This window comes from Hemicordylus capensis, chromosome 4 (assembly GCF_027244095.1).
Source record: "Hemicordylus capensis ecotype Gifberg chromosome 4, rHemCap1.1.pri, whole genome shotgun sequence".
Classification (NCBI taxonomy): Eukaryota; Metazoa; Chordata; class Lepidosauria; order Squamata; family Cordylidae; genus Hemicordylus; species Hemicordylus capensis.
In genome coordinates, this window is record NC_069660.1 from 255,636,814 (window position 1) to 255,661,209 (window position 24,396).

General features: G+C 43.0%; 2 long non-coding RNA genes across 2 annotated transcripts in view; one reads left to right on the plus strand and one right to left on the minus strand.

The window, feature by feature from the left end:
* The window catches only part of LOC128325001 (uncharacterized), a 36,809-nt gene extending 23,145 nt beyond the window's left edge, over positions 1-13,664 (plus strand). Inside the window, exons 2-6 of the long non-coding RNA XR_008307218.1 lie at positions 9,880-9,942; positions 10,895-11,008; positions 11,347-11,505; positions 11,756-11,909; positions 13,126-13,664. This is a non-coding gene — a long non-coding RNA (uncharacterized LOC128325001). The remainder of the gene's footprint in view (positions 1-9,879; positions 9,943-10,894; positions 11,009-11,346; positions 11,506-11,755; positions 11,910-13,125) is intronic.
* LOC128325002 (uncharacterized) overlaps positions 1-24,396 on the minus strand; it is a 32,445-nt gene that overhangs the window by 6,245 nt on the left and 1,804 nt on the right. The window contains exon 2 of the long non-coding RNA XR_008307219.1: positions 22,630-22,729. This is a non-coding gene — a long non-coding RNA (uncharacterized LOC128325002). The remainder of the gene's footprint in view (positions 1-22,629; positions 22,730-24,396) is intronic.

The window sequence follows — 24,396 nt, forward strand, 5'->3', positions numbered from 1 at the left end:
AAATGTTAATTTATACTGCATCTAGCCATCTACATAGGGACAAAGGTGACAGGGGAGGCAGCAGCACTGGGGCAGCTGCTGCCTTGCCACAGCCTGGGGGCTGTCATCCACCTCCCCCACATGCTTTCACCTGCAGTGGATGCTCTGCTGCCTGCAATCCAGGCAGTCTTAGCCACTGTCACTGCCCAACCAAGCCGCCTTTGCTGCAGCCGAACCAATTCACTGGTGCAATCCTTATAATGTTACCTTGCCTATAATAATAATTATTATTATTTGATTTCTATCAAATTTGATTTCTGTCCTTCAAAAAATGGCTCAGGGTGGTTTACAAAGAGAAATAACACATATTTTATATTTTAATGTTTTATATTTGCTGAAAGTGTGTTTTAGTTTTTCATGTAAATGTATTGTACTATTTGGTCAAAGACCGTAAATAAATAAATTCATTCATTCATTCATTCAACAAATAAGATGGTGACATCATCAGGCCATACTAGTGCAGTGGCAGTGAAGGCTGTCAGGATTGTGGGAGGTGGCAAAGAAGAAGGATCTGGCATCCTTAAAACCTGCACCAGGACTGCTCCCAACCTTGCTATGCCTCTATCCTCTACAGATTGTTCTCAAGGCTTCTAATGGGGTTGTGTATATGGAGTGGAGGGTGACAGCATGGCAGGTTGACACATAATAATAAAAGCCCCCAGATCACATTGCAATAAAAATTCTTGTATGGACTCATTATGGCAATACAGTCTAGATTCGTAAATGATGGCCTTAGGCTATTCTGCAATTATTGATTTCAAAATATGAAAAACTATTCTTTAATATAATGGAAATGGGCACAAAAAAAGAGAAAGGTTTGGATTTATTCCTTTTCCCTTGTTTCTGAAAGGGTTGCCTCCAGAGGCGTATCTAGGGACAATAGCGCCTAGGGCAAGCACTGAAATTGCGCCCCCTGTCCAAACATCTGACACCCATCTTTCAGATAACTTTACCATAATATCAGCTGAAAAATACAAGTCAAGCTTGTTAATCTTTTAATATTTCAAAAACTATATGGCAGTGGACGTAGCCAGACCAAAAAATGCTGGAAAACTACAAATTTCAGTATGCTGAAGCTCATGAAATACCCAAATACTGTGTGGAGGTATACTTGGAAAACTAAACAGAAGTGCCTATCTAATTCTCTACTATGCATTGTAGCATCACTATTACATAAGTTTTAAAAATAAATGGAGAATTTGACTTTTCCCAGATACTCTGAAAATAATTAAAGGATATGCAGAGTAAACTGTGTCACTGCTTGGAATATATTCTAGTATTTCAGACAGTTAAAATGAGAGAAAGAGAGCAAGAAACTCCCAGTGGGCCTTAAAACTAAGGATTTCACACTGATTCAAAGACAAACTCACCATTAATAGCCATATTATTAAGACATCATATTTAACTCACTTATCACAAGAAGCAAAGTAAGAGCAAATGAATACAATCCTAGCTCATAAACTTCAGCTCAGTATTCACAAGCCCTGATTCTCTGTACATAGTGCCAATCTGAATATGTGTACAGTGACTTATATTATATTAATTTTTTAAAAGAACAATTCACCTGTAGCCCCTTTGAGGGGCTTCCTAAAGGCCATGAGGGGGTCTGAAAGGTTCCCCTCCCCCCTCTGGCCTCTAGGGCCTCGCAGGGACCATTCGAGCATGTGCAGTGGCCATTTTTAAAAATATTTTTTTAAAAAATGGCTGAAAACAAAATGGCCTCCACACATGCTCAAATGGCCTCTGTGAGGCCTGGCATGGCCTAGGGACTCACAGAGGCCATTTGAGCATGCACGGTGGCCATTTTGTTTTTGGTGGCCATTTTTTAAAAAAAAAAATTTAAAAAATGGTGCTCCCCCTTCAAGTAGTGCCCGGGGCACATGCCCTGCCTGCACCACCCTAGATACGCCCCTGGTTGCCTCTGCTTGCCTCTCCTTCTTATTCCAAAAACAAATTAGGATTTCTATGGTCCGACTCAGGATAAGGCAGCTTCCAATGAAAAAACTCTATAGTCAGCCATAAATAAGTGAGGGGATACATACAGCTCCATGTTATCCACCAATGCCATTTAGTCCTTGTAATAATTAAAGCAGGGAGGGAATACAAAATCCCTCCTCTAGCTGTGAGGAGTCCCGGGTAGGCTGCCACCATCTACTTTTTCATAAGAGCAGATTCACCCTTCCAAGGGAATATTTGTGATGACTCCCATGGGGGCCGTGGAGGAGGATTCTTTAGATGAAGACCCAGAGCAGGGGGAGCAGGCTGAATCTCCAGCCAGCTCAACAGAGCCAGAGCTGACAGGCTTGCAGGCCCCTCTGCCTCCTTCCCTCCCTCCTCCTGATGAAGCCTCCGAGGCTGCTGAAGGCAAGGTGCCTGCCCCAGACCAGAGTACAGGCTCAGAGGGAGGAACACCGTAGGTCAGAGAGGCTGGTCAGAAGGAACAGGTGTCCCAGCTCTGGCCCGGCCATATCTCCTTGATAAGACCCAGGTGCAGTGAGGGGTGGGGCTCTCAGCCTATTTAGAACAGCCTAGAAGCCGGGTCTGTGCTGGTAACAATGTCCATAGTGACCAGCCCTACCATGAGCAACCTTGACTCTATTTCGTGTGTACCCCTGATCCTGTGGACTTCCCGGTTTAGACCTCTGGCAATGTTTGTGACTCTCCGGTCATCCGTCCTCTGGCTATGTCTGACTTCCTGTCTCTCCTTTCTGGCTCTCCTTTCCCCTCCGAAAAGAGTGGTTTTTGCAGCTGCTGGGCGGTCGACCAAAGCAGGTCATTACAATATTCTGGGAGAGTAAAGTGGCAAAACCTTCCCTACAAGAAAGGCTTGAGCATACTTAAGCTTTCAGAAGCATGGGACTAGGGCAGCACCCAATAAGGAGTGACACTTTTTAATAAGGATTTATTAATGATAAGGAAAACTATAGAGGCATCAACAATCTCTTTTTCCATTCAAGTAAAACCCTTCCCCAATAACTACAGGAACCACACAGTCAGATCCAAGCACTTAAATGAAAATAAATTGCATGGTGCATCTAGCTAAACTGGTCCCTATCCTTCCTACTTGCTTCCAGGTAAGGAATTTCCAGTTGATTCACAGCCCAAGGCTGTTAGTCTCCCCTTTCTTTACAGTAGTTGCTGATCAGACTTCACTCCAAGGCCTCCAGGGAAGATCTGAACTCTAACACACCCCTTCCCTATTTCTCTATAGGCTGTTGTCCAGTAAACCCCACACCTCCCTCTGGATTGGGCACATGCATTTGATTCTCCAGGGCTTTCTTCCTTATTTGGAGAGGCCCACCTTCCAAGTAGTTACTCTAATTGAGGCCTAGTCCTCCCTCAAGCCTGACTATCACTGAACATGCCCTTATTACTCTTAAATATTTACCAATTGTCTAACAAAGCTGTGAGTTAGCAAGGTGCTGAACAAGGCCTGCAGAGGAGCAACTGTTGTGGTCCAACTCCAACAGCTGGTTCTAGATAGCTTAAACTGGATTAGTCAGGCCGTGACTGTGGGCATTTCCAGTGCAAAGCCCACCAGGGACAGTTCAAGCTGCTTCAATAAAGGTCTGAGTTTAGCTGAGCAGTTGTCCTAAATAGCAAACCAGGCCTACCAGGTGTCCAAGTCCGGCGCAATCAGGTGAATCCTGGATGGCACAGGCCATGGCCTGGGGGCATGTGATAAAGCCACTATTCCGAAATTAAGCTAAGTCTGATCAGCACCTGGATGGGAGACCACCTAAGAACACCATGTATGTCGCCTTGAGTACCATGATAGGAGAAAGGTGGCATATAAGTGTGAAAAATAAATCTTCTTCCTCTGGGTGGCCTGAAGGATCAGGTTTCTCACACTGGATCTCAGATTACTTTGGAGCCTATATGGTGATCTCTGAGGCAAAATCTTGCTGATCCATCTACACTGAAGTGTCCTCTGCATCAGAATAATTGTCTGAGATATCTGGACTCTTGACTGGGACTTGATTTTAAAAAAAATTAGCTGTCATGTTAAGGGCTTTGAAGAGATAGAAAATGTCACTCTAATTTTGCTATTTTTAATTTCACAAAAAGGGATAGTCAAAAGTGCTGCTGAAGTTGGTTAGAATTGATCTGCTGCTGTGAAAATAAAACAATATCTATTCAAGAGACTAACAAAAAATGCACTTGAGATCATTTTCAGTCATCTGAGAGACATGGGACAAACAGAGCTTCCATTTTATAGATTTTGCGGAGGAAGGATCACTTCACTAACTCTTACCAGGTGAAATGCTGGAGACTGAGCAGGTTGATGCCATTTTTAGCTATGCTTATTCCCTCTCACATGGATGTCGATGAAGAAAAGGTTTGAGTGTGGGGCCTAAAGAGTACAGCCAGACTGCTCGAAACTTCTCTTTAAGTTCATATTCTGAATTCTCAAGACAGGAAGGAGTGATTAAAAATGTATAGTATATATTATACCTCTAAATAGTTCCTTTAGGAAATCTCTGCTCAATAGTGAAAAATTATAATGACTGTTATTGCATTCATAGCCCTACCTTGCTCATTCTTTCATTATGTGCAGTCTGCAGTGCTCATTGCATTCTTTTAAAAAGTTTTTTTTATCCACATTGATTAGACAATTTCTCAGTTATTTAAGATTTGATGTAGTGTTGTAAAGAGGAGTCTTTATCCTATCTGTAGCACATTTGAATTTGAAATCATTAGTTCATTTTCTGTTACAGAGATATAGTTTCCCTGCTCTCTTTCTCTCATTCACACTAGTACTATTTCAGCCTTAAATAAAGATGGACAGCAGATGGATGACAAAAAGTGGAGATGAAGGGAGCAAGAATATGGTAAAGTTTAGGAGGAACTGTAGACTTTTGTGATAACATGAGAGGACACTTGCAAAATATAGTAAGGTTGTTCTAATGACCAGAGATCCCTGGGTAGGAGAGGGTTAACCCATGAATCGCTGATCGTCTGGGTATCACGAGTCCTCCCAGCCCAGCAGCTCTGAGCCTGGGTAGCCCAGATGTGCCAACCAGGCTAAAAGTGAGGAAGGAGGGAAACCAAAGCTGCCCTACCTCTTCTTCTGGTCATCTGTGCTGCCACTGGTGCTTTTAAACTGCTCCTGGGTGGCTGGCAGCCATGTTTACCATAAAGTTTTGAGGCTTGTGAGGCCATGGAGAAGAGCACTGTTCCTGTACTGAGGGCTGCCTGTCTGCTGCTCATGTGGTGCATTGTGGGATACTGGAGGACCCAGCTTGGTTTCCCCCCCCTTCCTGATCTCATCTATAGATAGAGGCGTGCTTACCCCTGGGCTTCAGGGCCAAAGTCCTTGGCCCCCACATCCCCTGCCCCCCCAATCCTCTTGTCCTGGGTGATGTTATGGGTGGTGTGGTTGCCTGGTGGAGCATGATGATGCTTACTTTGCAGGGGCCATGAACAGGCTTTGGAAGAAGGGGGGTAGGATCCTCCCTTCCCTCCATCCCCACCCCCCCCTTTGGTTGTGTGAACAAGCCCAGTGTAAGTTGCCTAAGTGGTGGCATTCATTGTCAGTCTCTTAACTCAGGGGTTTCCAACTTTTTCCCCTGTCATAAAGCTTTTGCTCAAGTACCTCATAGTGTGTTTGTATAAATGCTACAGTTATGAGACAGGGTACTCTAGTCACTGGCTGGCTTATATCCAGACTAAGTTACTCATGAGTACACCCATTGAAATTAATAGAACAAGTAAATGTGTCCCATTAATTTCAATAAGACTGCTTATGTGTCACTTAATCTGGATGATTAAATTATTCAAGTGACTGGAGTACCCTGTCTTATAATGATAACATTTTAATTTGTGAGTGTGTATACACATCTATACATAAAAACACAAATTTAAGTGTTACAGTTAGAGGGGAAAGGCTACTACAGTCACTTGCTCATATCCACACTAAGTTATTCATAAGTAGTCTTATTGAAATTAATGGGACACATTTACTTATCCCATTAATTTCAATTAAAGTACTCAGTGCTAATTTTCTGAAACCTGTCAGTCAGACTGAAGGGAGGTTCAGCACATTGCCATCCAATTAGGAACAGAGGAGGAGGGTCTTCACTCTCCTTCATCCCTCCCCTTTTTGCACCATGAGTTATTTCTTCTCTCTCTCTCTCTCTCTCTCTCTCTCTCTCTCTCTCTCTCTCTCTCTCTCTCTCTCTCTCTGTCATTCAGCCATCACTGTGCTTTGATTTCTGCCTTCTCTGCATGGCTAATATGGGAACATCATCAGCCTCATAATTGACCTCATAACTGATGGGGAATTGTGAGGTTGACAGGGATGCTCTGGGCATGCCTGTCATTGGCTCACACACTGTACAGCAAGCCGCCTGTCTAAGTAACAGGCGTGCTTGCTGCTTCTGTAGTACTTTAAACCCTGCTGGCATGTTTTACAAAGGTGGGGGAAGCACTGTGTCTACTATGGAGTGTGCCATTGCACTCCCACTAATATTCCCATTATTCCCAAAGGGAGAGCAGTGTGAGGATACACTGCTTAGCAGTGTTGGATATAGAGTTCCAGCGCAACGACCTTTTCCACCAACTATCCTAATGACCACTAGGAGCATTGGGAGTAGAGATAGTGAGTAAGGGTTTCCCTAGCTGTTCTACCTGTTTCTACTCTATGACCCCTGATTGGACTCTTCAGGTATTTCCTGTGAGAGTCAAAATCCCTTCCATTCCTCTTAGAGAGCAGATGGAAACATCTCTCTCTCCCCCCTACCTATTCATTATGTAGTTCTATAGATTATGATTAGGTCTTTCCTATCCAAAGTATACTTCATCAATAAATACTTAGTATTTAGTTCTACAAGAATCTCCATGGGTCTTCTCTAAATAGCTGCAACAACTAAACTCTGCTATTTAACTGAGGGTAAAAATTACAACCCCCACCAAGTAGCCATGGAGCCTCTCTACCTTTGCAAGCTTCACTGGTGGGGTTTAAAGGGTCTTTGAAGGAGCAAACTCACCTGTTGCTTAGACAAGCAGCTCACTGCTCTGTATGTGAGCCACTGAGCTTTTGGCATTTATCATTATACCAATGATACCAGTTGTTATTTAGAGATGCCTGAAAGTTCTTCAATTCACCCCTCACTCCTACAACTAGAGCCCTGATGACGCATGCTGAAATAAGCTCATGAAGTGAGAGGGCAAAAGCATGCTGTTGACTCCAACCTCCATGTCCACATCGAAACCTGAATTTTCAGGTTTTCAGAAACAGAAGTTAAATAAGTACAAGATGCAAAAACTGTTCACACGCTTTGTGCAGACATTGAGTTAGCCTCCGCAGGGAAATGGAATCAGGATGGTGGCTGCTGTCTCTGCTCCCAAACTCCATGTTTTAATCCAAAGAACTAATTCCTTTAAGACAGGGCTGCTCAATTTTGGGCCTTCAGCTGTTTTTGGACTACAACTCCCATAATCCCTAGCCACAGTGGCCAATAGTCAGGGATTATGGGAGTTGTAGGCCAACATCTGCAGGAGAGCCAAAGTTGAGCAGCCCTGCTTTAAGATCTTATATAGTGTGTGGAGAAGGAGCAAGATGGCATGTGCCCGACCTCCATGCATTCATCTTAAAATCTGGCAAGAGTCCTGTTATGTATAATTGTGAATGTATAGGAGTCTCTCCACACCATCAGGCTCCCTGGATGTAAAGAGTCTTCCCGCCTTTGCAAGCCATGCTTGTAAAGGGCTCAAAAGTAGTGAGCATGCCTATCTCTCAGACAAGCAGCTTCCTGAGAGCCAGGGTATGTGAGCCAGGGTTGCTATATTGCCTTTTGTTTCTACAGTCATTGTTATTGGAGATGAAACTCCAGCAGCATCGACTCTTAGCACTTTCTATCCAAGTGACTTCTAGGGGTATTAGTAATAGTGTTAGTGAGGAAGGTAAAGGTAAAGTTGTGCCGTCGAGTTGGTATTGACTCCTGGCGACCACAGAGCCATGTGGTTTTCTTTGGTAGAATACAGGAGGGGTCTACCATTGACATCTCCTGTGCAGTATAAGATGATGCCTTTTAGTATCTTCCTATACACTGCTGCCCGATATACGTGTTTCCCATAGTCTGGGAAACATACCAGCGGAGATTTGAACCAGCAACCTCTTGCTCCCTAGGCAAGTTACTTCCCTGCTGTGCCATTACGTGGCTTTTATTGAGGAAGAGTCTTCCTATTCATTTCCATCTTGTCTCTCTCTGTCTGAACTGGCTTTCTATGATTTCTAGACCTATCATAGAAAGCTGTTCTATGGTTCCTCAGGGCCTATCACTCTGCCTTTCTTGCTCCCAGACTTACTCTTGCTCTGTGCTCTGGCTAAGAACTCCATTAAACATGGGGCTTCTCTCTCTCTCTCTCTCTCTCTCTCTCTCTCTTTCTCCCTTCCTACTCTATACTACGAAGACACAGGCTTTCTATATAAGAATGTAACTTCCCCAATAAAGCTTGCTTGTGTTTCGATCTTAAACAACTGTTTCAAGCTACTCTTTAATGGCCTCTACTTTTACTGTTCACACTGACTCTGTTATAACTGGGGTTAGTCAAACTCTTCCCTTCCGACAATGGTTATATTGTTATCCCTGCTTCTCCGTGAGCACAAGGTTGCTCTTTGCGCAGAAGGCTATGTTACGATGTACACTGTCACTCTGCTTGGTGTTGCAGAACCATAGGATTGGCCTGCCTATACATTGCTTATGAAAAGTATTGTAATGTCTACTTCACAAAAATGAAGCCTTCTTTCCCTAGGACATGTCTGTAACAAGATAGTGACATATTCCTTGTGCTGTTGTGCTCCTAATGTTTTTAGGAGAAATTCTCTTTTACTACAACTCTAACATAGCACTGACACTCGTACGGGGTGGGGTTGAATTTCTGTGACGTTCCCTTCCCTGGAAGCCCCCTGACTCACCCAAAAATGTGTTCCTGAGGGTCATACAGTCCTCAGGGACATATTTTTAGGTGACACAGAGGACTTCCAGAGAACAGGAGGACAGTACTGCATTAGTCAGGAACTCATCTACAGCACTGGTGCATCTCACAGAGCATCAGCACTTCATTAGTTAGGATGCCAGCCATTCCCTGGTTTAATCATGAAAGAAAAAAAATGCTTTGAAGATTTATATCTTATTCAAGTCTTTGATCAGTTTGGCTTTAAAAATCAATTACCTCTGGGGGAAAAAATGTCTGCTTCTTGCCTCTCCTAAATAATAACCACTTTATTGTGCTTAACAAGGAAATGTGGTTAACAGTTCTCTTAATCAACTACAAGACTGGTCGCTGTCTCTGGCCAGTTCTCCCTATGTATTTGTCACCTATGTGATCTAATTGAATGTTCCTTAAGCATTCATTCATGAAGAAATGTGTACATTCCAGCAGATCACCTATCTAGCTAATAGTAATTTCTGTGATCACATGACTGGATGACACAGAAATACAAAAGTATTTTGTTAACCAGTTCTTCGAGTTCCTAGTTTCCACATTATTTCCTTCCACAGTAACACTTTGAAAGCTAATAAGCATGTCATGATTGGGAGCACTGAAATTGTACAAAACTGCCAGAAACCTCTGGTTAGTAAGCACAAGTAATGGCTTATCTAAATGCCTTGAAAGACAGAATGGGAGAAATGCTTGAAACATTCCACCCCATACATTTTCACTGTCAGTGCAAGTGAGGCAGAAAGGAATAACTTGCTTTGAGTACTATTGCTGTATTCGTAAACTGAAATATCCATTAAGTCTCTTCAGTGAGGTTGTCTGACAAAATGTTTTATTGACAATGATCTTGTTAGAGTACTTTAACTACCAACTTTGTTTTCTGCTTTTTTCAAGTGGAAGCAGGTGAATTGGAATGTACTAAAGCAAATGAAGACAGAATTACCAGCAAATGACCAGGTATTTAAGAACATAAGAACATAAGAACAGCCCTGCTGGATCAGGCCCAAGGCCCATCTAGTCCAGCATCCTGTTTCGCACAGTGGCCCACCAGATGCCGCTGGAAGCCACAGACAAGAGCTGAGGGTGTGCCTTCTCTCCTGCCATTACTCCCCTGCAACTGGTACTCAGAGGCATCCTGCCTTTGAGGCTAGAGGTGGCCCACAGCCCTCCGACTAGTAGCCATTGATAGACCTCTCCTCCATGAAGTCATCCAAACCACTCTTAAAGCCATCCAGATTGTTGGCTGTCACCACATCCTGTGGCAGAGAGTTCCACAAGTGGATCATGCGTTGTGTGAAAAAGTACTTCCGTTTGTTGGTCCTAGACCTCCTGGCAATCAATTTCATGGAGTGACCCCTGGTTCTAGTGTTGTGTGAGAGGGAAAAGAATTCATCTCTCTCTACTTTCTCCACACCATGCATGATTTTATAGACCTCTATCATGTCTCCCCGCAGTCGTCTTTTTTCTAAATTAAAAAGCCCCAGGTGTTGTAGTCTTGCCTCATAAGAAAGGTGCTCTAGGCCCCTGATCATCTTGGTTGCCCTCTTCTGTACCTTCTCCAGTTCAACAATGTCCTTCTTAAGATGTGGTGACCAGAATTGTACGCAGTACTCCAAGTGTGGTCGCACCATAGTTTTGTATAAGGGCATTATAATGTTAGCCGTTTTATTTTCAATACCCTTTCTAATGATCCCTAGCATGGAATTTGCCCTTTTCACAGCTGCTGCACATTGATTCAAACTTTCAACGAGCTGTCCACCACAACCCCAAGATCCCTCTCCTGATCCATCACCGACAGCTCAGATCCCATTAGCATATACTTGAAGTTGAGGTTTTTCATCCCAATGTGCATCACTTTACACTTGCTAACATTGAACCGCATTTGCCATTTTGTTGCCCACTCCCCCAGTTTGTAGAGATCATTTTGGAGCTGCTCACAATCCGTTTTGGATTTCACTACCCAGAAGAGTTTGGTATCATCTGCAAATTTGGCCACATCGCTGCTTACCCCTGCTTTGACCAGGTATGATCCAAACAGACCATATTCCTCACTAATAGTACAAAAATAAATAGTGTAATATCTTCCTCAGTTTTTTGTGAGGGGCATGCATGTTTTCAGTCTGATTGTATAACAATAACCTTTGATACTGGTTGACATTAAATATTTATGGAGAGAGCTCTTTGAAGAGCAGATTGTATGAAGACTAGGTGCCATTATTCAAACAAAGTAGGTGTTAAGACAAATAACTGAAGATTAAATGAGGCTGAGAAGATATGTCCAGCAGCTGGTAAAATCATTTTTCTGAAATCTTTAAAGTATATGCAACTTTCTATGTCAAATAAACCCTCTTCATGTCCTAGAAAGCAAAGCCATTGATGACAGACGGCGAACAATGATTCTAGGCATTGTTGCTTTTCAATCGATACTGTCCTACTGGTGGAACTTGAGACACTTTCTTAACTGAATGGCATCTGCTTCTACAATGAGAACAATGGGCTGAATATACAATTGCTCATCTGGTAGGCTTCATATACAGTAATGGAGATGTGTTCCAGATCTGTTGTTTCCCCCATTATAGAGCTGCTGTTTACACAGACCAGCAATCCTATTTTGGGGTTTGTTTGTTGCCTCAACAATCATTTCAGAGACCTGAAATATCATATTATTTGCACCATGGCCCTTCGCTCATCCACGCAGGGGGTGGGAAACATCCACGCAGGGGGTGTGAAAAAGCCTTGTCAAGTTTTGTTTTGTTTTTCTTTTGAACAGTGAGAACTACAGAAACAATCCCAAAGATGCAGAACCTTGTTGTATGACCAGCTTAGACTTTGAGCAGAAAGTTTCTAAAAAATGAGCATTGGCAGTCATGCCTCAAGAAGAAATAAGTTGCAAATGTAAACAAGAAGGTGTACAATTTTCCTTGGTAAGTAGTAATTAAGAACCATTGCTGGGTACTCCTCCTCCAAATATATTAGGGATGTGCGAAACAATTCGGGTACAAAACAACTTGTACCCAAATCTGGCTGATTTGGGTGATTTGTAGACAAAAGAAATCACCCCTGTCCTCAATTGCCCAGATTCAGATACAAAACAAATCACTCCTGATTCAGATCCGAAAAATTTGGAGATTCAGACCTCCATTTTGTGGCCAAAGTGGGTTGGGTGGTGGTGCCCAATGGGTGGAAGCTACCACCCAAATTTCAAAGAAATTGGGTAAAGTGGTGATTTTAAAGAATCTTTTTCCCATAGGGAATAATGGGGATCTCAGCAACCTTATAGTTCCATATGGGGGGGCACCATGGTCACCCAGAGTGGTTTGTGCTGGGTAGTAGTGCCCAATGGGTGCAAGGAAGCTACCACCCAGATTTCAAAAAAATTGGGCAAAGGGGTGATTTTAAAATTATTTTTGAAGTTCACGCATCATTAAGTTTTTCCCCATAGGGAATAATGGGGATTTCAGCAGCATTACTTATAACTCCCCGGGGAGGGCACCATGATGGACCAGAGTGGGTTGTGGTTGGTAGTAGTGCCCCCAATGGGTGCAAGGAAGCTACCACCCAGATTTCAAAGAAATTGTGCAAAGGGGTGATTTTAAAATTATTTCTGAGCATGGAGCCGGAGCAGCCACCTTGCCCGATGCACACCTGCACAGCTGTTTCACCATTATCACTCCTTGTTCCTAAAGGAAATATTACAAGTAATCCTGTTAGGAGTCCATATTCAATGGATGTCAGATACCCACATCCTCCACTAAGATTTTGAACCCAGTTTTCATTATTGGCTTGGAGACTGTTTACAATAACCTTTGCAGAATTTACAATTCTCCTCAACCCATCATAATGTCTATTCAATAGACATTGTCATTGGGGAATGTCAGAAGCAGTCCCCCACAAAATGTTTTGTGTAGGATGAGAAACACAGACCCCCATATAAAGAGAATGGGCATGCCATGAATTCCAGAGAGGGATAGCTGGGTGGACCCTTAGAGGCCTACAAATTATAAATTAGGCAGGAATTTTATAAAGGATTGGAATAATTTCTGAATTAGAGGATGGAGAAATTTATAATAAAATGTGGCAGACATATGCAAAATATGGCAGAAAGATGGGAAAACTTTGTTTTGTTAAACCTTTTCCTAGGATCATGCGACACCCACTTTCTCTGCAGTCCAGCCAGGTTACTTGTGCTTGGTGAAGGAAAACCAACTGGTGATGCAGTGAAACCGTAGCTTGCCTTCTCTCTTAAAGCAAGTCGGAATATCTCCTCCTCATATACACTATTATTCATACTTTGGATAAAATATTGTTGGAAGGTAATGTGCCATCAAAAGTCATTTATTCACTTCTACATTTCCCCCTTAGTACACTAACACACGTCTGTCTGAAGTCAATCCAGCAGTGTAGCCAATGAGGGGAGTAACAATGCAGATAGCTGCAGGCCTGTGAAAATCTGACACTTGCTTTACAAGACCTGGATTAGTGACTGTATCTTCCATGAAAATCTGCATGCCATAGCATATTTTTAAAAGAGGAATAGTTGATCCATTGCTTAATAATTGTGAAAGAAGGTTGCTGCTGCTGCTGCTGCTGTAGTAAATAGCATCAAGTACTTAATCCTAGCAATGACATTTTTGTCTTTTGCTTAAATATGTATTTGCAACAGATGTTGTTCTTGCCACTAATCCAGTAGTTGGTGCATAAAGGAACTACTGAAAAACACCTCAGTTTGTTTGTTTGTTTGTTCTATTTCTATACCGCCCTTCCAAAAATGGCTCAGGGCGGTTTACACAGAAAAATAAGAAATAAGATGGATCCCTGTCCCCAAAGGGCTCACAATCTAACATCAGATAGACACTAGCAACAGTCACTGGAGATACTGTGCTTGGGATGGATAGGGCCAGTAACTCTTCCCCTGCTAAATAAAGAGAATCACCACGTTAGAAGGTGCCTCTTTGCCAAGTTAGCAGGGGTTATGACAGTGAAGGGAATGTGTAATCCTTCCCCTGAGCCATTTCTCCCCTGAAATCCCCCAACAGCAAGTTGACTATACCTGCCCCCACCCACCATAGAGTCCAGCCCCAGGCTTGCAAGACCAATAGGGATGCAGAATGCTAGGGGTTCAAGGAAAGAGTAGTTAATAGGGCAAGAGGCAAGCACTTCTTCTTCCCCATGCCTTCTCCAGTGCAAAGTGCCCCCTTTTGAGAGTGATTTGCATTGCAATGGAGAAGAGCAACCTAGGATTTATGCAGCTGTAGTGTAATGGACAAATGTGACCTTCAGTTGTTGGAGTTTCTCAGTTACAAAGACTATTTGTTTCTCCCTACTTGTCTGGTGAATAGTGTCTTTTATGCCATTCTTTCAATCCAACATCATAACCTCCCTTTTTCTTTGGACAAAGCGAGTTCCATCTTTAAACACTTTCTAATATAGGTTTTGCTTCTTGTCTCTTCTTTGTCTGCACAGCTATCATTATTTGCTGCATCACTAGTTGTTCTGAAAATACTTTGCCACTCTTTTCTTCTGCTGTTTTCCTGTCAAGTATCGTTCTCAGCTGAAGGCTATATTTTCTTTACAGATTCTAAGCAGCACTCTTCACTACTGACCACTAGCTGCAGTTCATGCTGCTGACCTTTTTCTTGTTACTATGATTATTGATCTTGCACAGAAAAAGCTCCTATTCTTGTTCAAGTGTTTGTAATGACCTACTTCTTGCATGTAGAAACACTTTCCCTTATTCTAGTTATTAGATTTTGATGGGTCAGCATAAATGTCCACAGCAAGCGATACTCCAGCAGTCTTGTATCTTAGCTTGTAGATTTCTCTCTCTCCACAATGGAACCTTGATTCTCTCTTCAAATTAAGAATTTAAAATGCATCCATTCCAATTACAAGACCACAAACAGGGTGTAGCTAGAGGAGAAGGGCCTAAGTTCACCCCTCTCCCTGGCGGTCCCTTGAAGTGAAAGTGATAATTAATAGGGAGGGGTGGAGCTGGGGGACCCTCAGGAGCTGGGGTGCCCAGGTTCTTTGAACCCATCTGCTCAATTATATCTACAGCCCTGACCACAAGACAGTCTGATACCATTTGATCAGGATACACTCCTGATACCTTGATCAGGAGTGTATTTTGTTTGCATGCCCATTGCTCTCTCCCATTTTCCACATATTCCTATTTTATGTGAACCTTTGATATCCTTGAGATCCAGAGCTTAGATTCTAATTGTACAATGTAAAATTGTCATTTCATAATTTCATAAATTTGGTTTGAATGCATTGCTTTGCATGTGTTGCTTCTCATTTTCAGGGCCAATATTAAACACAGTTGTGTGCCATGTGTATGTGTGTGGTGTGGGGTGGATGGATGTGTTGAGAGAGTGGAGAGAATCTTCTGTGATACATTTCCCCCCCCCCCCCAATCATATGGCAAAGGAAAGTGCTGTTGGAAAGATAAGAGTATGTGAGCTTTGCCATGGCCATCAGCGGAACATAATGTTCCTTCCACCTTCTGGGTAAGGTAGTTTCCCCTTCACCCTTCATACAAAGTAATTTTTAATGGAAGTCAGCTGAGCTTCACTTCGCCCTTGCTGCTGTCAGGGCTGCCTCAGCCGCTGCTGCTATCGCTGCTACTACTACCAAAGTTGGGCAACTGTAGTTTTCTAAAAAGGATTTTTTTTTTCTAAAAAGGATTTTTTGAAAAAACATATCATAACAACAAAAAGGGGAAAAAATACTTTCAAATGTTGCTGCAGTGTCCCATGATTTATTTAGTATACCATCAACTGCTCTTGAGGCTCTCCCTTCATTCCACAAGGCCTGCTACTGAATGATGTTAACTGTTCTCTCTGAGCATGTGCTGAGTGTAAAATGCCAACCCGCCTCATATAAATCTAATGTCCACAGTTCCTGAACATGTGAAGAGTCACTGACTTATTAATGAACTTGGCTATAAAATCAAATTGATTCTATCAGCCACATGTGGAGTGATTCACTTGCCTTTTAATAGAAAGCAAGCGACAATCCAAGAAGTATCAGTTGTTCAGTGGTGGCTGGCCTCTATTCTTTTTTTTTTAAATTTCTTTCTGAATGAGAATCATGTTGGGACAAAAATGTCATTTCTGGAAAGCCAGCTAATGTGTTGAAGAAAAAGATCCTCATGAGAATTTCGGAGAATACATGAAAGTTCAATAGAAATGCTTCAGAGATTCACCACCGCACCCCCAAATATTCTCTTACAATCAATTCCAGAGATATTCTCCCCCAGTCTAAATGGCAGTAAACCAATTAAAGTCTAATGTGACAGGGTATGATAATACAACATAATTTAAGAGGCTGTGCCTTAGCAGGGGGTGTTCAAGGTGAAAAGTTGGCATTTGACCTCTGGGCTTGTCAAGAATGCACATACACAATTGGCAATGAGGGATCAGACTCGAGACACTAAGTTATGCCTTGCGCGATTGCTCATGCTTCTCTCTGGAACTGCATGATTATGTTCAAGGGCAATGCATAGCTTTGTATTTACTGAGGCTTTTTTGTATTGCTGTGCATTGGAGCCTCTTGATGCACCCTCCCAATACTGTTCTGGATATCAACCACTGACTTTATGTCTTCCATCCTATAGCTTTTGACTCTGTCATTTCAATTTTTTCTATCTCAGTACAAACACCTATACACACACAACCTGCCAACTGAAGATGACACCTGCATATGATGAAGTGAACTAATCCACAGAAGTTTATGCTGAAATAAATGTGTTAGGGTGCTACAACACTGTTGTTTCTTCTGCTTCCTGTACATATTTCCAAACTGGGCCAAGATCCTTCTGAAAATCAGTGGATCTTGGGTCCACTTCGGACATGCTTCTGGTCTCTTAGATTTCAGTATGCATAGAAACTTGCCCCATCCCTATATTTATTGATTTGATTTGATTTGATTTGTATACTGTCCTTCCAAAATGGCTCAGGGCAGTTTACAGCATGATAAAAACAATTAAAACAAGTTAACAATTAAAATCAAATTATTAAAACACAATAAAAGCAATTAAACAGCTAAAAACCCTGGAAACCAGGGCAACAATTTAAAACAATTAGTCAATCATTTAAAACCCTGGAAGGCCAGGCCAAACAGGCTCTCCTGAAGGACAGTAATGATCTCAAATTACGAATTTCTGCCAGGAGTGCATTCCACAGCCCAGGAGCAGCTAAAGAGAAGGCCCACCTCTGTGTCGCCACCAGATAAACCGGTGGCAACTGGAGAAGGATCTCCTCAGAAGACCTTTACGTGCAGTGAGGATCATGTAGAAGAAGGAGCTCTCTTAGATAACTCGGACCTAAGCCATTCAGGGCTTTAAAGGTAATAACCAGCACTTTGTATTTTGCCTGATAACATCGGCAGCCAGTGTAACTGTTTCAAAACAGGCATAAGATGGTCTCTCCAGGTTGGCCCAGAGACCAATCTGGCTGCCGCATTCTGAACTAACTGAAGTTTCCGGACTATGTACTAAGGCAGCCCCACGTAGAGAGCATTGCAGTAGTTAAGCCGGGAGGTTACCAGCTGATGCACCACTATTTTGAGGTCATCCCCTTCATGGAATGGGCACAGCTGTCAAATCAGCTGAAGCTGATAAAAAGCACTCCTGGCCATGGCCTCCACCTGAGATAACAGGGTGAGGCCTGGGTCCAGGAGTACCCCCAAGCTGCACACCTGCTCCTTCTGGAGGAGTGTAACCCTATCCAGCACAGGGAGATATAACTCACGCCTCAGATTCTGAACCCCTACAATGAGCACCTCCATCTTGCTTGGATTCAGCTTCAACTTGTTATCTCTCATCCAGCCCATTACTGCCTGTAGGCAGGCATTTAGAGAATGAGTGTCAAGATAAGGGACCACACAGGGCAAGAAGCCACAGACAACAACTGTTGTTGTCTGTGGATTTAGAGAATGAGTGCCATTTCCTGAAGATGAAAAGGAAAAGTAGATTTGGGTGTCATCAGTTTACGGATAACATCCAGCACCAAACCTCCTGATGACCTCACCCAGCGGCTTCATGTAGATATTAAAAAGCATTGGTGACAGAATGGAGCCCTGGGGGACTCCATATAACAGCTCCCATTTTGAGGAGCAACTGCACCAAGCTCCACCATCTGGAATCTACCCAAGAGATAGGAGCAGAATCACTGCAAAGCAGTGCCCGCTATCTCCAAATCCCCCAGGCGAGCCAGGGGATACCATGGTCGATGGTATTGAACTCCACTGAGAGATGCAGAAGAACCAGCAGAGTTACACTCCCTCTGTCGATTCCCCGGTAAAGGTCATCCATCAGGCCGACCAAGGCTTTCTTAACCCCATACCCAGCTCTAAAGCCAGTTTGAAATGGGTCTAGATAATCAGTTTCCTCCAAGACTGCCTGGAGCTGGTCGGTTACCACCCTCTTAATCACCTTGCCCAACCAAGGGAGATTAGAGATTGGCCTGTAACTGTCCATTGCTAAGGGATCCAGGGAAGGCTTCTTTAGGAGTGGTCTAAACAATGCCTCCTTCAAACAAGGGGGCACCCTACCCTCCCTCAGCGATGCATTTATGATATTAACTAGACCATCTCCAATAATCTCCCTGCTAGCAAGAAGCAGCCAAGCTGGGCAAGGATCCAGAGAACAGGTGGTAGGCCACACCGCCCCAAGCAGCTTGTCCACATCCTCAGGAGTCACAGATTGAAACTGATTCAATTTAATACTGCAAGAGGGATTGCTGGACACCTCCTCCATAGATCCTGCAAAAATAGTGGAGTCTAAGTTGACCCGGAGATCTTGTTCACAAAAAATCCATCGAAGGCATCACAGCAGAACAACCCTGGGGACTGATTTGAGGTAGGAGTAAAAATCAAACTGTTCACAACCCAAGATAGCTCTGCTGAGCACAAACCTGCAGCCACAATGTGCACAGACCAAAAACTCTTTTTTGCTGCACACACCGCCACTGCATAAGTCTTCAAATGGATCACATGCTGTATCCTGTCAGATTCGAACCGAGATCTCCTCCACTTGCACTCTAGTCACCTACCCAACCACTTCAGCCCTCGCAGCTCTTCAGTATACCAAGGGGCCATTTTTGAAGCAGGTTGGAAGGAACGCTTAGGAGCAATCATGTCTACTGCCCTGATGAGTTCCCTGTTCCAGGTTCCCACCAGGGCATCGACAGAATCACCGGCTGCACCAACGTCAAAAACCTCCAAGGACTTTTGAAATCCCACCTGGTCCAGCAGCTTTTTTGGAAGGACCATCCTAATAGGTCCACCACCCCTGCAGGGGTGGATTGGGTGGATTGAGGCTGTGAGACCAACCTTAACCAGGTAGTGGTCCGTCCATGACAATGGGGAAACGACAGGATCCCCCACCCACGGAACACCCCCCTGATCTGAACTAAAGACCAAATCGAGTGTGTGGCCAGCAACATGAGGTGGTTCAGAAACTAATTGGGATAGGCCCATAGTTGTCCTGGCTGCTATGAACTCCTGAGCTGCACCAGACAAGCCAGTCCCAAAGTGGATATTGAAGTCCCACAGCACTAAAAGTCTAGGAGACTCCAACACCAACTCTGTGACCAGCTCTGTCAGCTCAATTAGAGAGTTGGTTGGGCAGCTGGGTGGACAGTACACCAACAGAATCCCCAATCTATCCCTAGTTCCCAGACACAAAAATATGCACTCAAGATAAGTCAGCTGTCTCACTGGGGCCCTGGTAAGGGAAATGGTATTCTTATGGACCCCACCGCCCACATCCTCTAGCTTGCTCCACGACAGAGTAACCTGGTGGGAGAAGCTGAGCCCACACAGGACCACTCGCCTCCCCCAACCAGGTCTCAGTTATACATGCCAGGTCAGCTCCCTCATCCACGATAAAATTGTGTACAATTTTGATATTTTTCTGAACTGACCTGGCATTACAGGGGAGCAAGGCCAGACTGTGGGTCGTTGGAGCTGCTCCCTGAGGCCTGAATGTTGACAGAGCAGTTGGAAGTGGAAACAGTTACTAAATTACTAATTTCCCTTTCCCTGTAATGGCCAGCTGCTCTGCCAGTGCCAATACTTCTATTGCCCACCACAACAGTAATAGCTGCCCCAGAACTGCTGGGCACACCCCCAGCACCATTCCGCTCAAGAGAGCCCAAACACGTCTCTGCAAAAGACCTGGCACAACCCAACCCCCCAGTCCTTAGTCCCACCCTCGAAGGCCCAGCCCCAAAGGCTGGCCCCCTTTGGCAGCTGCCTACAGGTGGCCCGATGGCTACGCCTTTGGTGAGCCCCCCTGCTTTTATGCCAACCATTCCCGAAAGCCACACCTCTCACAAGTAGCTTCCAGAACAAGCCGCAGGTGGTTCTCTTCAACAGTCTGGGGGCTGGCAACCAGCCAGCTAGAACTTGGCAGCAGACAAGCAGGCTGCTCCCTGTCTGGGCTGGAAACTCCACAGGAGGCAGAGGGACCAGTTGGTAAGTCCCTGCAAGGCAGATGGAATAGCCTTACAGCTCATTGTCACCTCCCAGTGGCATTTTGATGTTCATTTTGAATTTCTTGCACATTTCTAAACAATTAATAGAGGTTGGCAGTTTTAATGTCTGCTGAATAGCTTTTGGTCTTGGATCCTCTGCAACAAAGACATTTACCTACTTGAAAAGATCTATATAATTATTTACAAAGGCAGCAAGTTAAAACAAGCTGCCTCATACAAGTTATTAAAATATTCTCATTAGCTAGAAGATCTGTGTAGAAATGGAAGGCAAGAAGAGAAGGGGAAATTATAGGAAAGAAGATGCCAATCTAAATGTATTGAATTGTGAAACATTTTAATTTGCATGCAAATTAAATATTGAATTAAAAAGCCCCAAGAAAATTAAAGTGTGAACTGTTGGGGAAATAAAAGAAGAGACTGCATCAAGAAAATGGAGATTCATCTTTATTTGTTTCTTTTCAATTCTTTTCAAACATCCAATATATATTTGGATGTTTTTATTTTATTTTCTATTAAGTGTATTTTTTAGATGGGAGATTTGATTTCATCACATTCAAGACTAGATAGTAATTTTAAGTGACTTAATACATTCTCCTCAATAGAAAAAACAAAAAAATTTAAAGCAGCCGAATATATAGGATCCCCATCATTTAATCTAAAGAGTCACAGTATAAACGTTTATCATTTGAAACAATCCAGAGAAAGGTACATATTCCTAAATTCCTCTATAACTAGTTGGACTTCAGCCAGCTTCAGATGTTACAAGCGTGGCATGGTTGCTGCCAAAATAAAAATAAAAATCTATCTGCATTGTGTGGGCTCCCCAGTGTTTGCAAATAGCAGTCACATAGAGCTAGAAGATTATCCCACCTTTGCAAAAAGCTCTGGTTGTAGTAGATTGTTAAAGGTTGGTTGGGGTTGAGGTTGGTTGCATTCTCAGTAGCGGTGGGAGAGAGATGGCAGGGGCAAGTTTTATTTGCCTCCAGATCCTGCAGCAGTGTGGAAACACTCAATCTAGGCTTACCAAATATCATGGTTACCAGGAACTCAAAAATCTTGCCTTCAGGTAAGTGGTTTCAGCATTCACCTAAAACAGAATGGTTTCTGTCTCTTCCGGTAAAATGTGATCTCTGTTTGGGTTAAACTTTTTCAAGGCAGCAGCATAATTTAAAACCAATATTCCATGATGCTTTAAAAAATTACATGGGTGAACCAAAATTTAAAACTTTACTGTGTGAATTACAACCATTTTAGAATTAGAACTTAAACAAGACATGTATAGTGTTTGCTCCAGTGAGGACAATTGGGGAGTAGAAATAGGTTACCACAAATGCAGAACCTTTCTTATATAGGGTGGTTCTACATGTAGGGGAAGGGGAATTGTCATTTATGGACCCCAGATGGGAGCCCAAACACCACAAAAAAGGCATATGTGAGAGTATAGTTTATCAAGACAAGGAAGAAGTTGTAAGGCAAGAAAGTTCTTCGAGCTACTGACAGTGACTGACATCCAAACTAACACAGCACTGGTGCTATGGGAGAAGTATTGGTATGAATGCTTCTGAAGAGTTCCAGACTAACTCTGCACCAGTGCTTGCACTGGGGAGCAATTTCAAAGATCTCCCCTTCCTCTAGAAAAACTCTGTGCCTCCTAAAAATATGTACCTAGAAGCTGTGCAACCTTCAGGGACATATTTTTGGGTGACACATTGTGCTGCCGGGGAAAAGGCTGAAATTTGCCCTCCCCACATGAGCAGTAGAGTTTAATTCGTTTAATTCTTTGGACGCACACGTGCTTCTCCCATGCAGAAGTTCTTGATTAGCCATGTTCAGTCAGTAACAGGAAATCTGTGAATATATCCCCAATACTGGCGTATTTTGCTATTAAAATATATGCAGATTCATTTTTTTCCTCTTGTTTACTACGGAAAATGAATCAAATATAATCTCATAAAATGTTGTTTCTATATGAAAACAGTGAACTATCCTTACTGCCTTTTCTGAGCAGAAGGAGCCTTTTCTCTTCCCATGGCCTGTAACTGAATGTATAGATACATTCTCTTCCCTGCTGCAGCTGGTCTACTCTTGATACTTCTAGCTTCTTGAATCATTCTCCTGAAGGACAGCTCAGCTGGACACTTACTGTCTGCAAAGAATCTGCAGTATTCTTCTAATTTCCTTCTCTCTGGCCTTACAACAGTGTTCTTGAAATGACGGACTCATCCATCTTGGGCTGTTTAGGCCTGTAAGAAAAAGAGCATCAGCAACATTTCAAAAAGCCTCAAAGGTGTTTCCTTTATATCTTCCAGGCTCCAATAAAGCGTTGCTGACAGAAGAACATAAAAACACTGAAGTGAACATTACTCTGTCTCATTTATTAAAATAATTCATGTCGTTCTTGTTCATTAAAAACACAATTTCCTGCCTTTGTGGCCAATAATCATAATAATGGCAGTGCACCTTGGGAATTATATTAATGTTACCCTGCAATATATTTAATAATATAGCAAGTCTTGACTGAAATGCTGTTTTCTTTCACAAACTTAAGAAACCCTAAGGAAGAAAAGTGATTTTGTCAAAAGACTGGGAGACATCTGAAACATGAAAGACCTTGATGATTACCCTTTTCTATTTCAACTTACTCACAAGGGTAGTTATTTATTGGAATACTGCAGGCTTATCTCTTCTCTTTAAATTTGAAATTCTAGTTTCTTCAAGGCTGCATGTATTCCACAATTTCATTTTAAAAACTACTTCATTTCTAGCCCTTATAACTGAAAAGATTGGCTTGAAAGTGTATGGGCAATACTGGATAACATCTAGAGGTGTCGTGAGCAATCAATAAAAGGAGCTTGAATCATTGAACTCCCCTGATTGCTTGCTTGCAAGTAGGATCAGGGTGAACACAGACTTGATTGCGAAGTGAGCAAGCATAAGCAATGAGGACTGTGTTTCCCCTGCTCTTGGGGTCCCCTCTGCTGCCACCACCTCCCCTTCCCCCATCCCAAGGCATCCAGAAACTTATATCGGGTGATGGGAAAGCAGTGGTGGTGGAAGAAGCAATTATGGCCCTGGCAAATTGATTTTTTCCACACCAAAGATGCACAGCGATTCAAAGTCCCTGTTGTCCCGGTGAGAAAAGTACACTATGCATGCCTTTCCTAGCAAGAGGGAGGATCCCACGGATCTTCTTCTTGCTGGGAAAGGAGGACAATGCATCAAAACACCCAACCTGATGATCACAGCAGTCACTGACATAGAATATGTTGTTGACATCAACTTGGCTCAGAATTTTAATTTAAGAGCCTGGGCTGACATCCAGACTAAATTACTCTATAGTACTACTCAGGAGTTACTCTAAGGGATTACTTAATTCCAATACGACTTCCATCAAGTAATTCAGCCAGGATGTCAGCACTGGTGTACATAGCTCTGCTTATTCTTTCTGCTCAGTTTCCCCTCCCCCACCCCATAATTTGCCTTTATTTCTAGTGCTTATAGCCACAGGACATATCAGCTTGGTAAATGATTGTGTGTGACCTTTAATATCCTTGCATGTTTTATGACTAGTCATCCCAGTTCTTACGATTACAACCTTTACGATATTTTTTAAAAATGATTTATAGATTTTGTAGAAATGATTTGCAAGTACGTACTCTTGCGTTGCCAAGGTTTTTTTCATGCAGTAGTACTGGAACAGCATTCCTAATCATGAGGAGGCTCTCTCCCAAAGTGCAGCATTTGTCTCTTCACACAATATCAACATGGTATTCATGGTTTGTGTGTGTTTGTGTGTGTATTGGGCGGAGTATGTTGTATGCTGTGTAGGGGAGGGGCTTCAGTTGACATTGTAGCTGTGGTATCCATTTGGATGCTTTGCTTAGGGTTAGGCAGAGAGGTGCTAGCTATC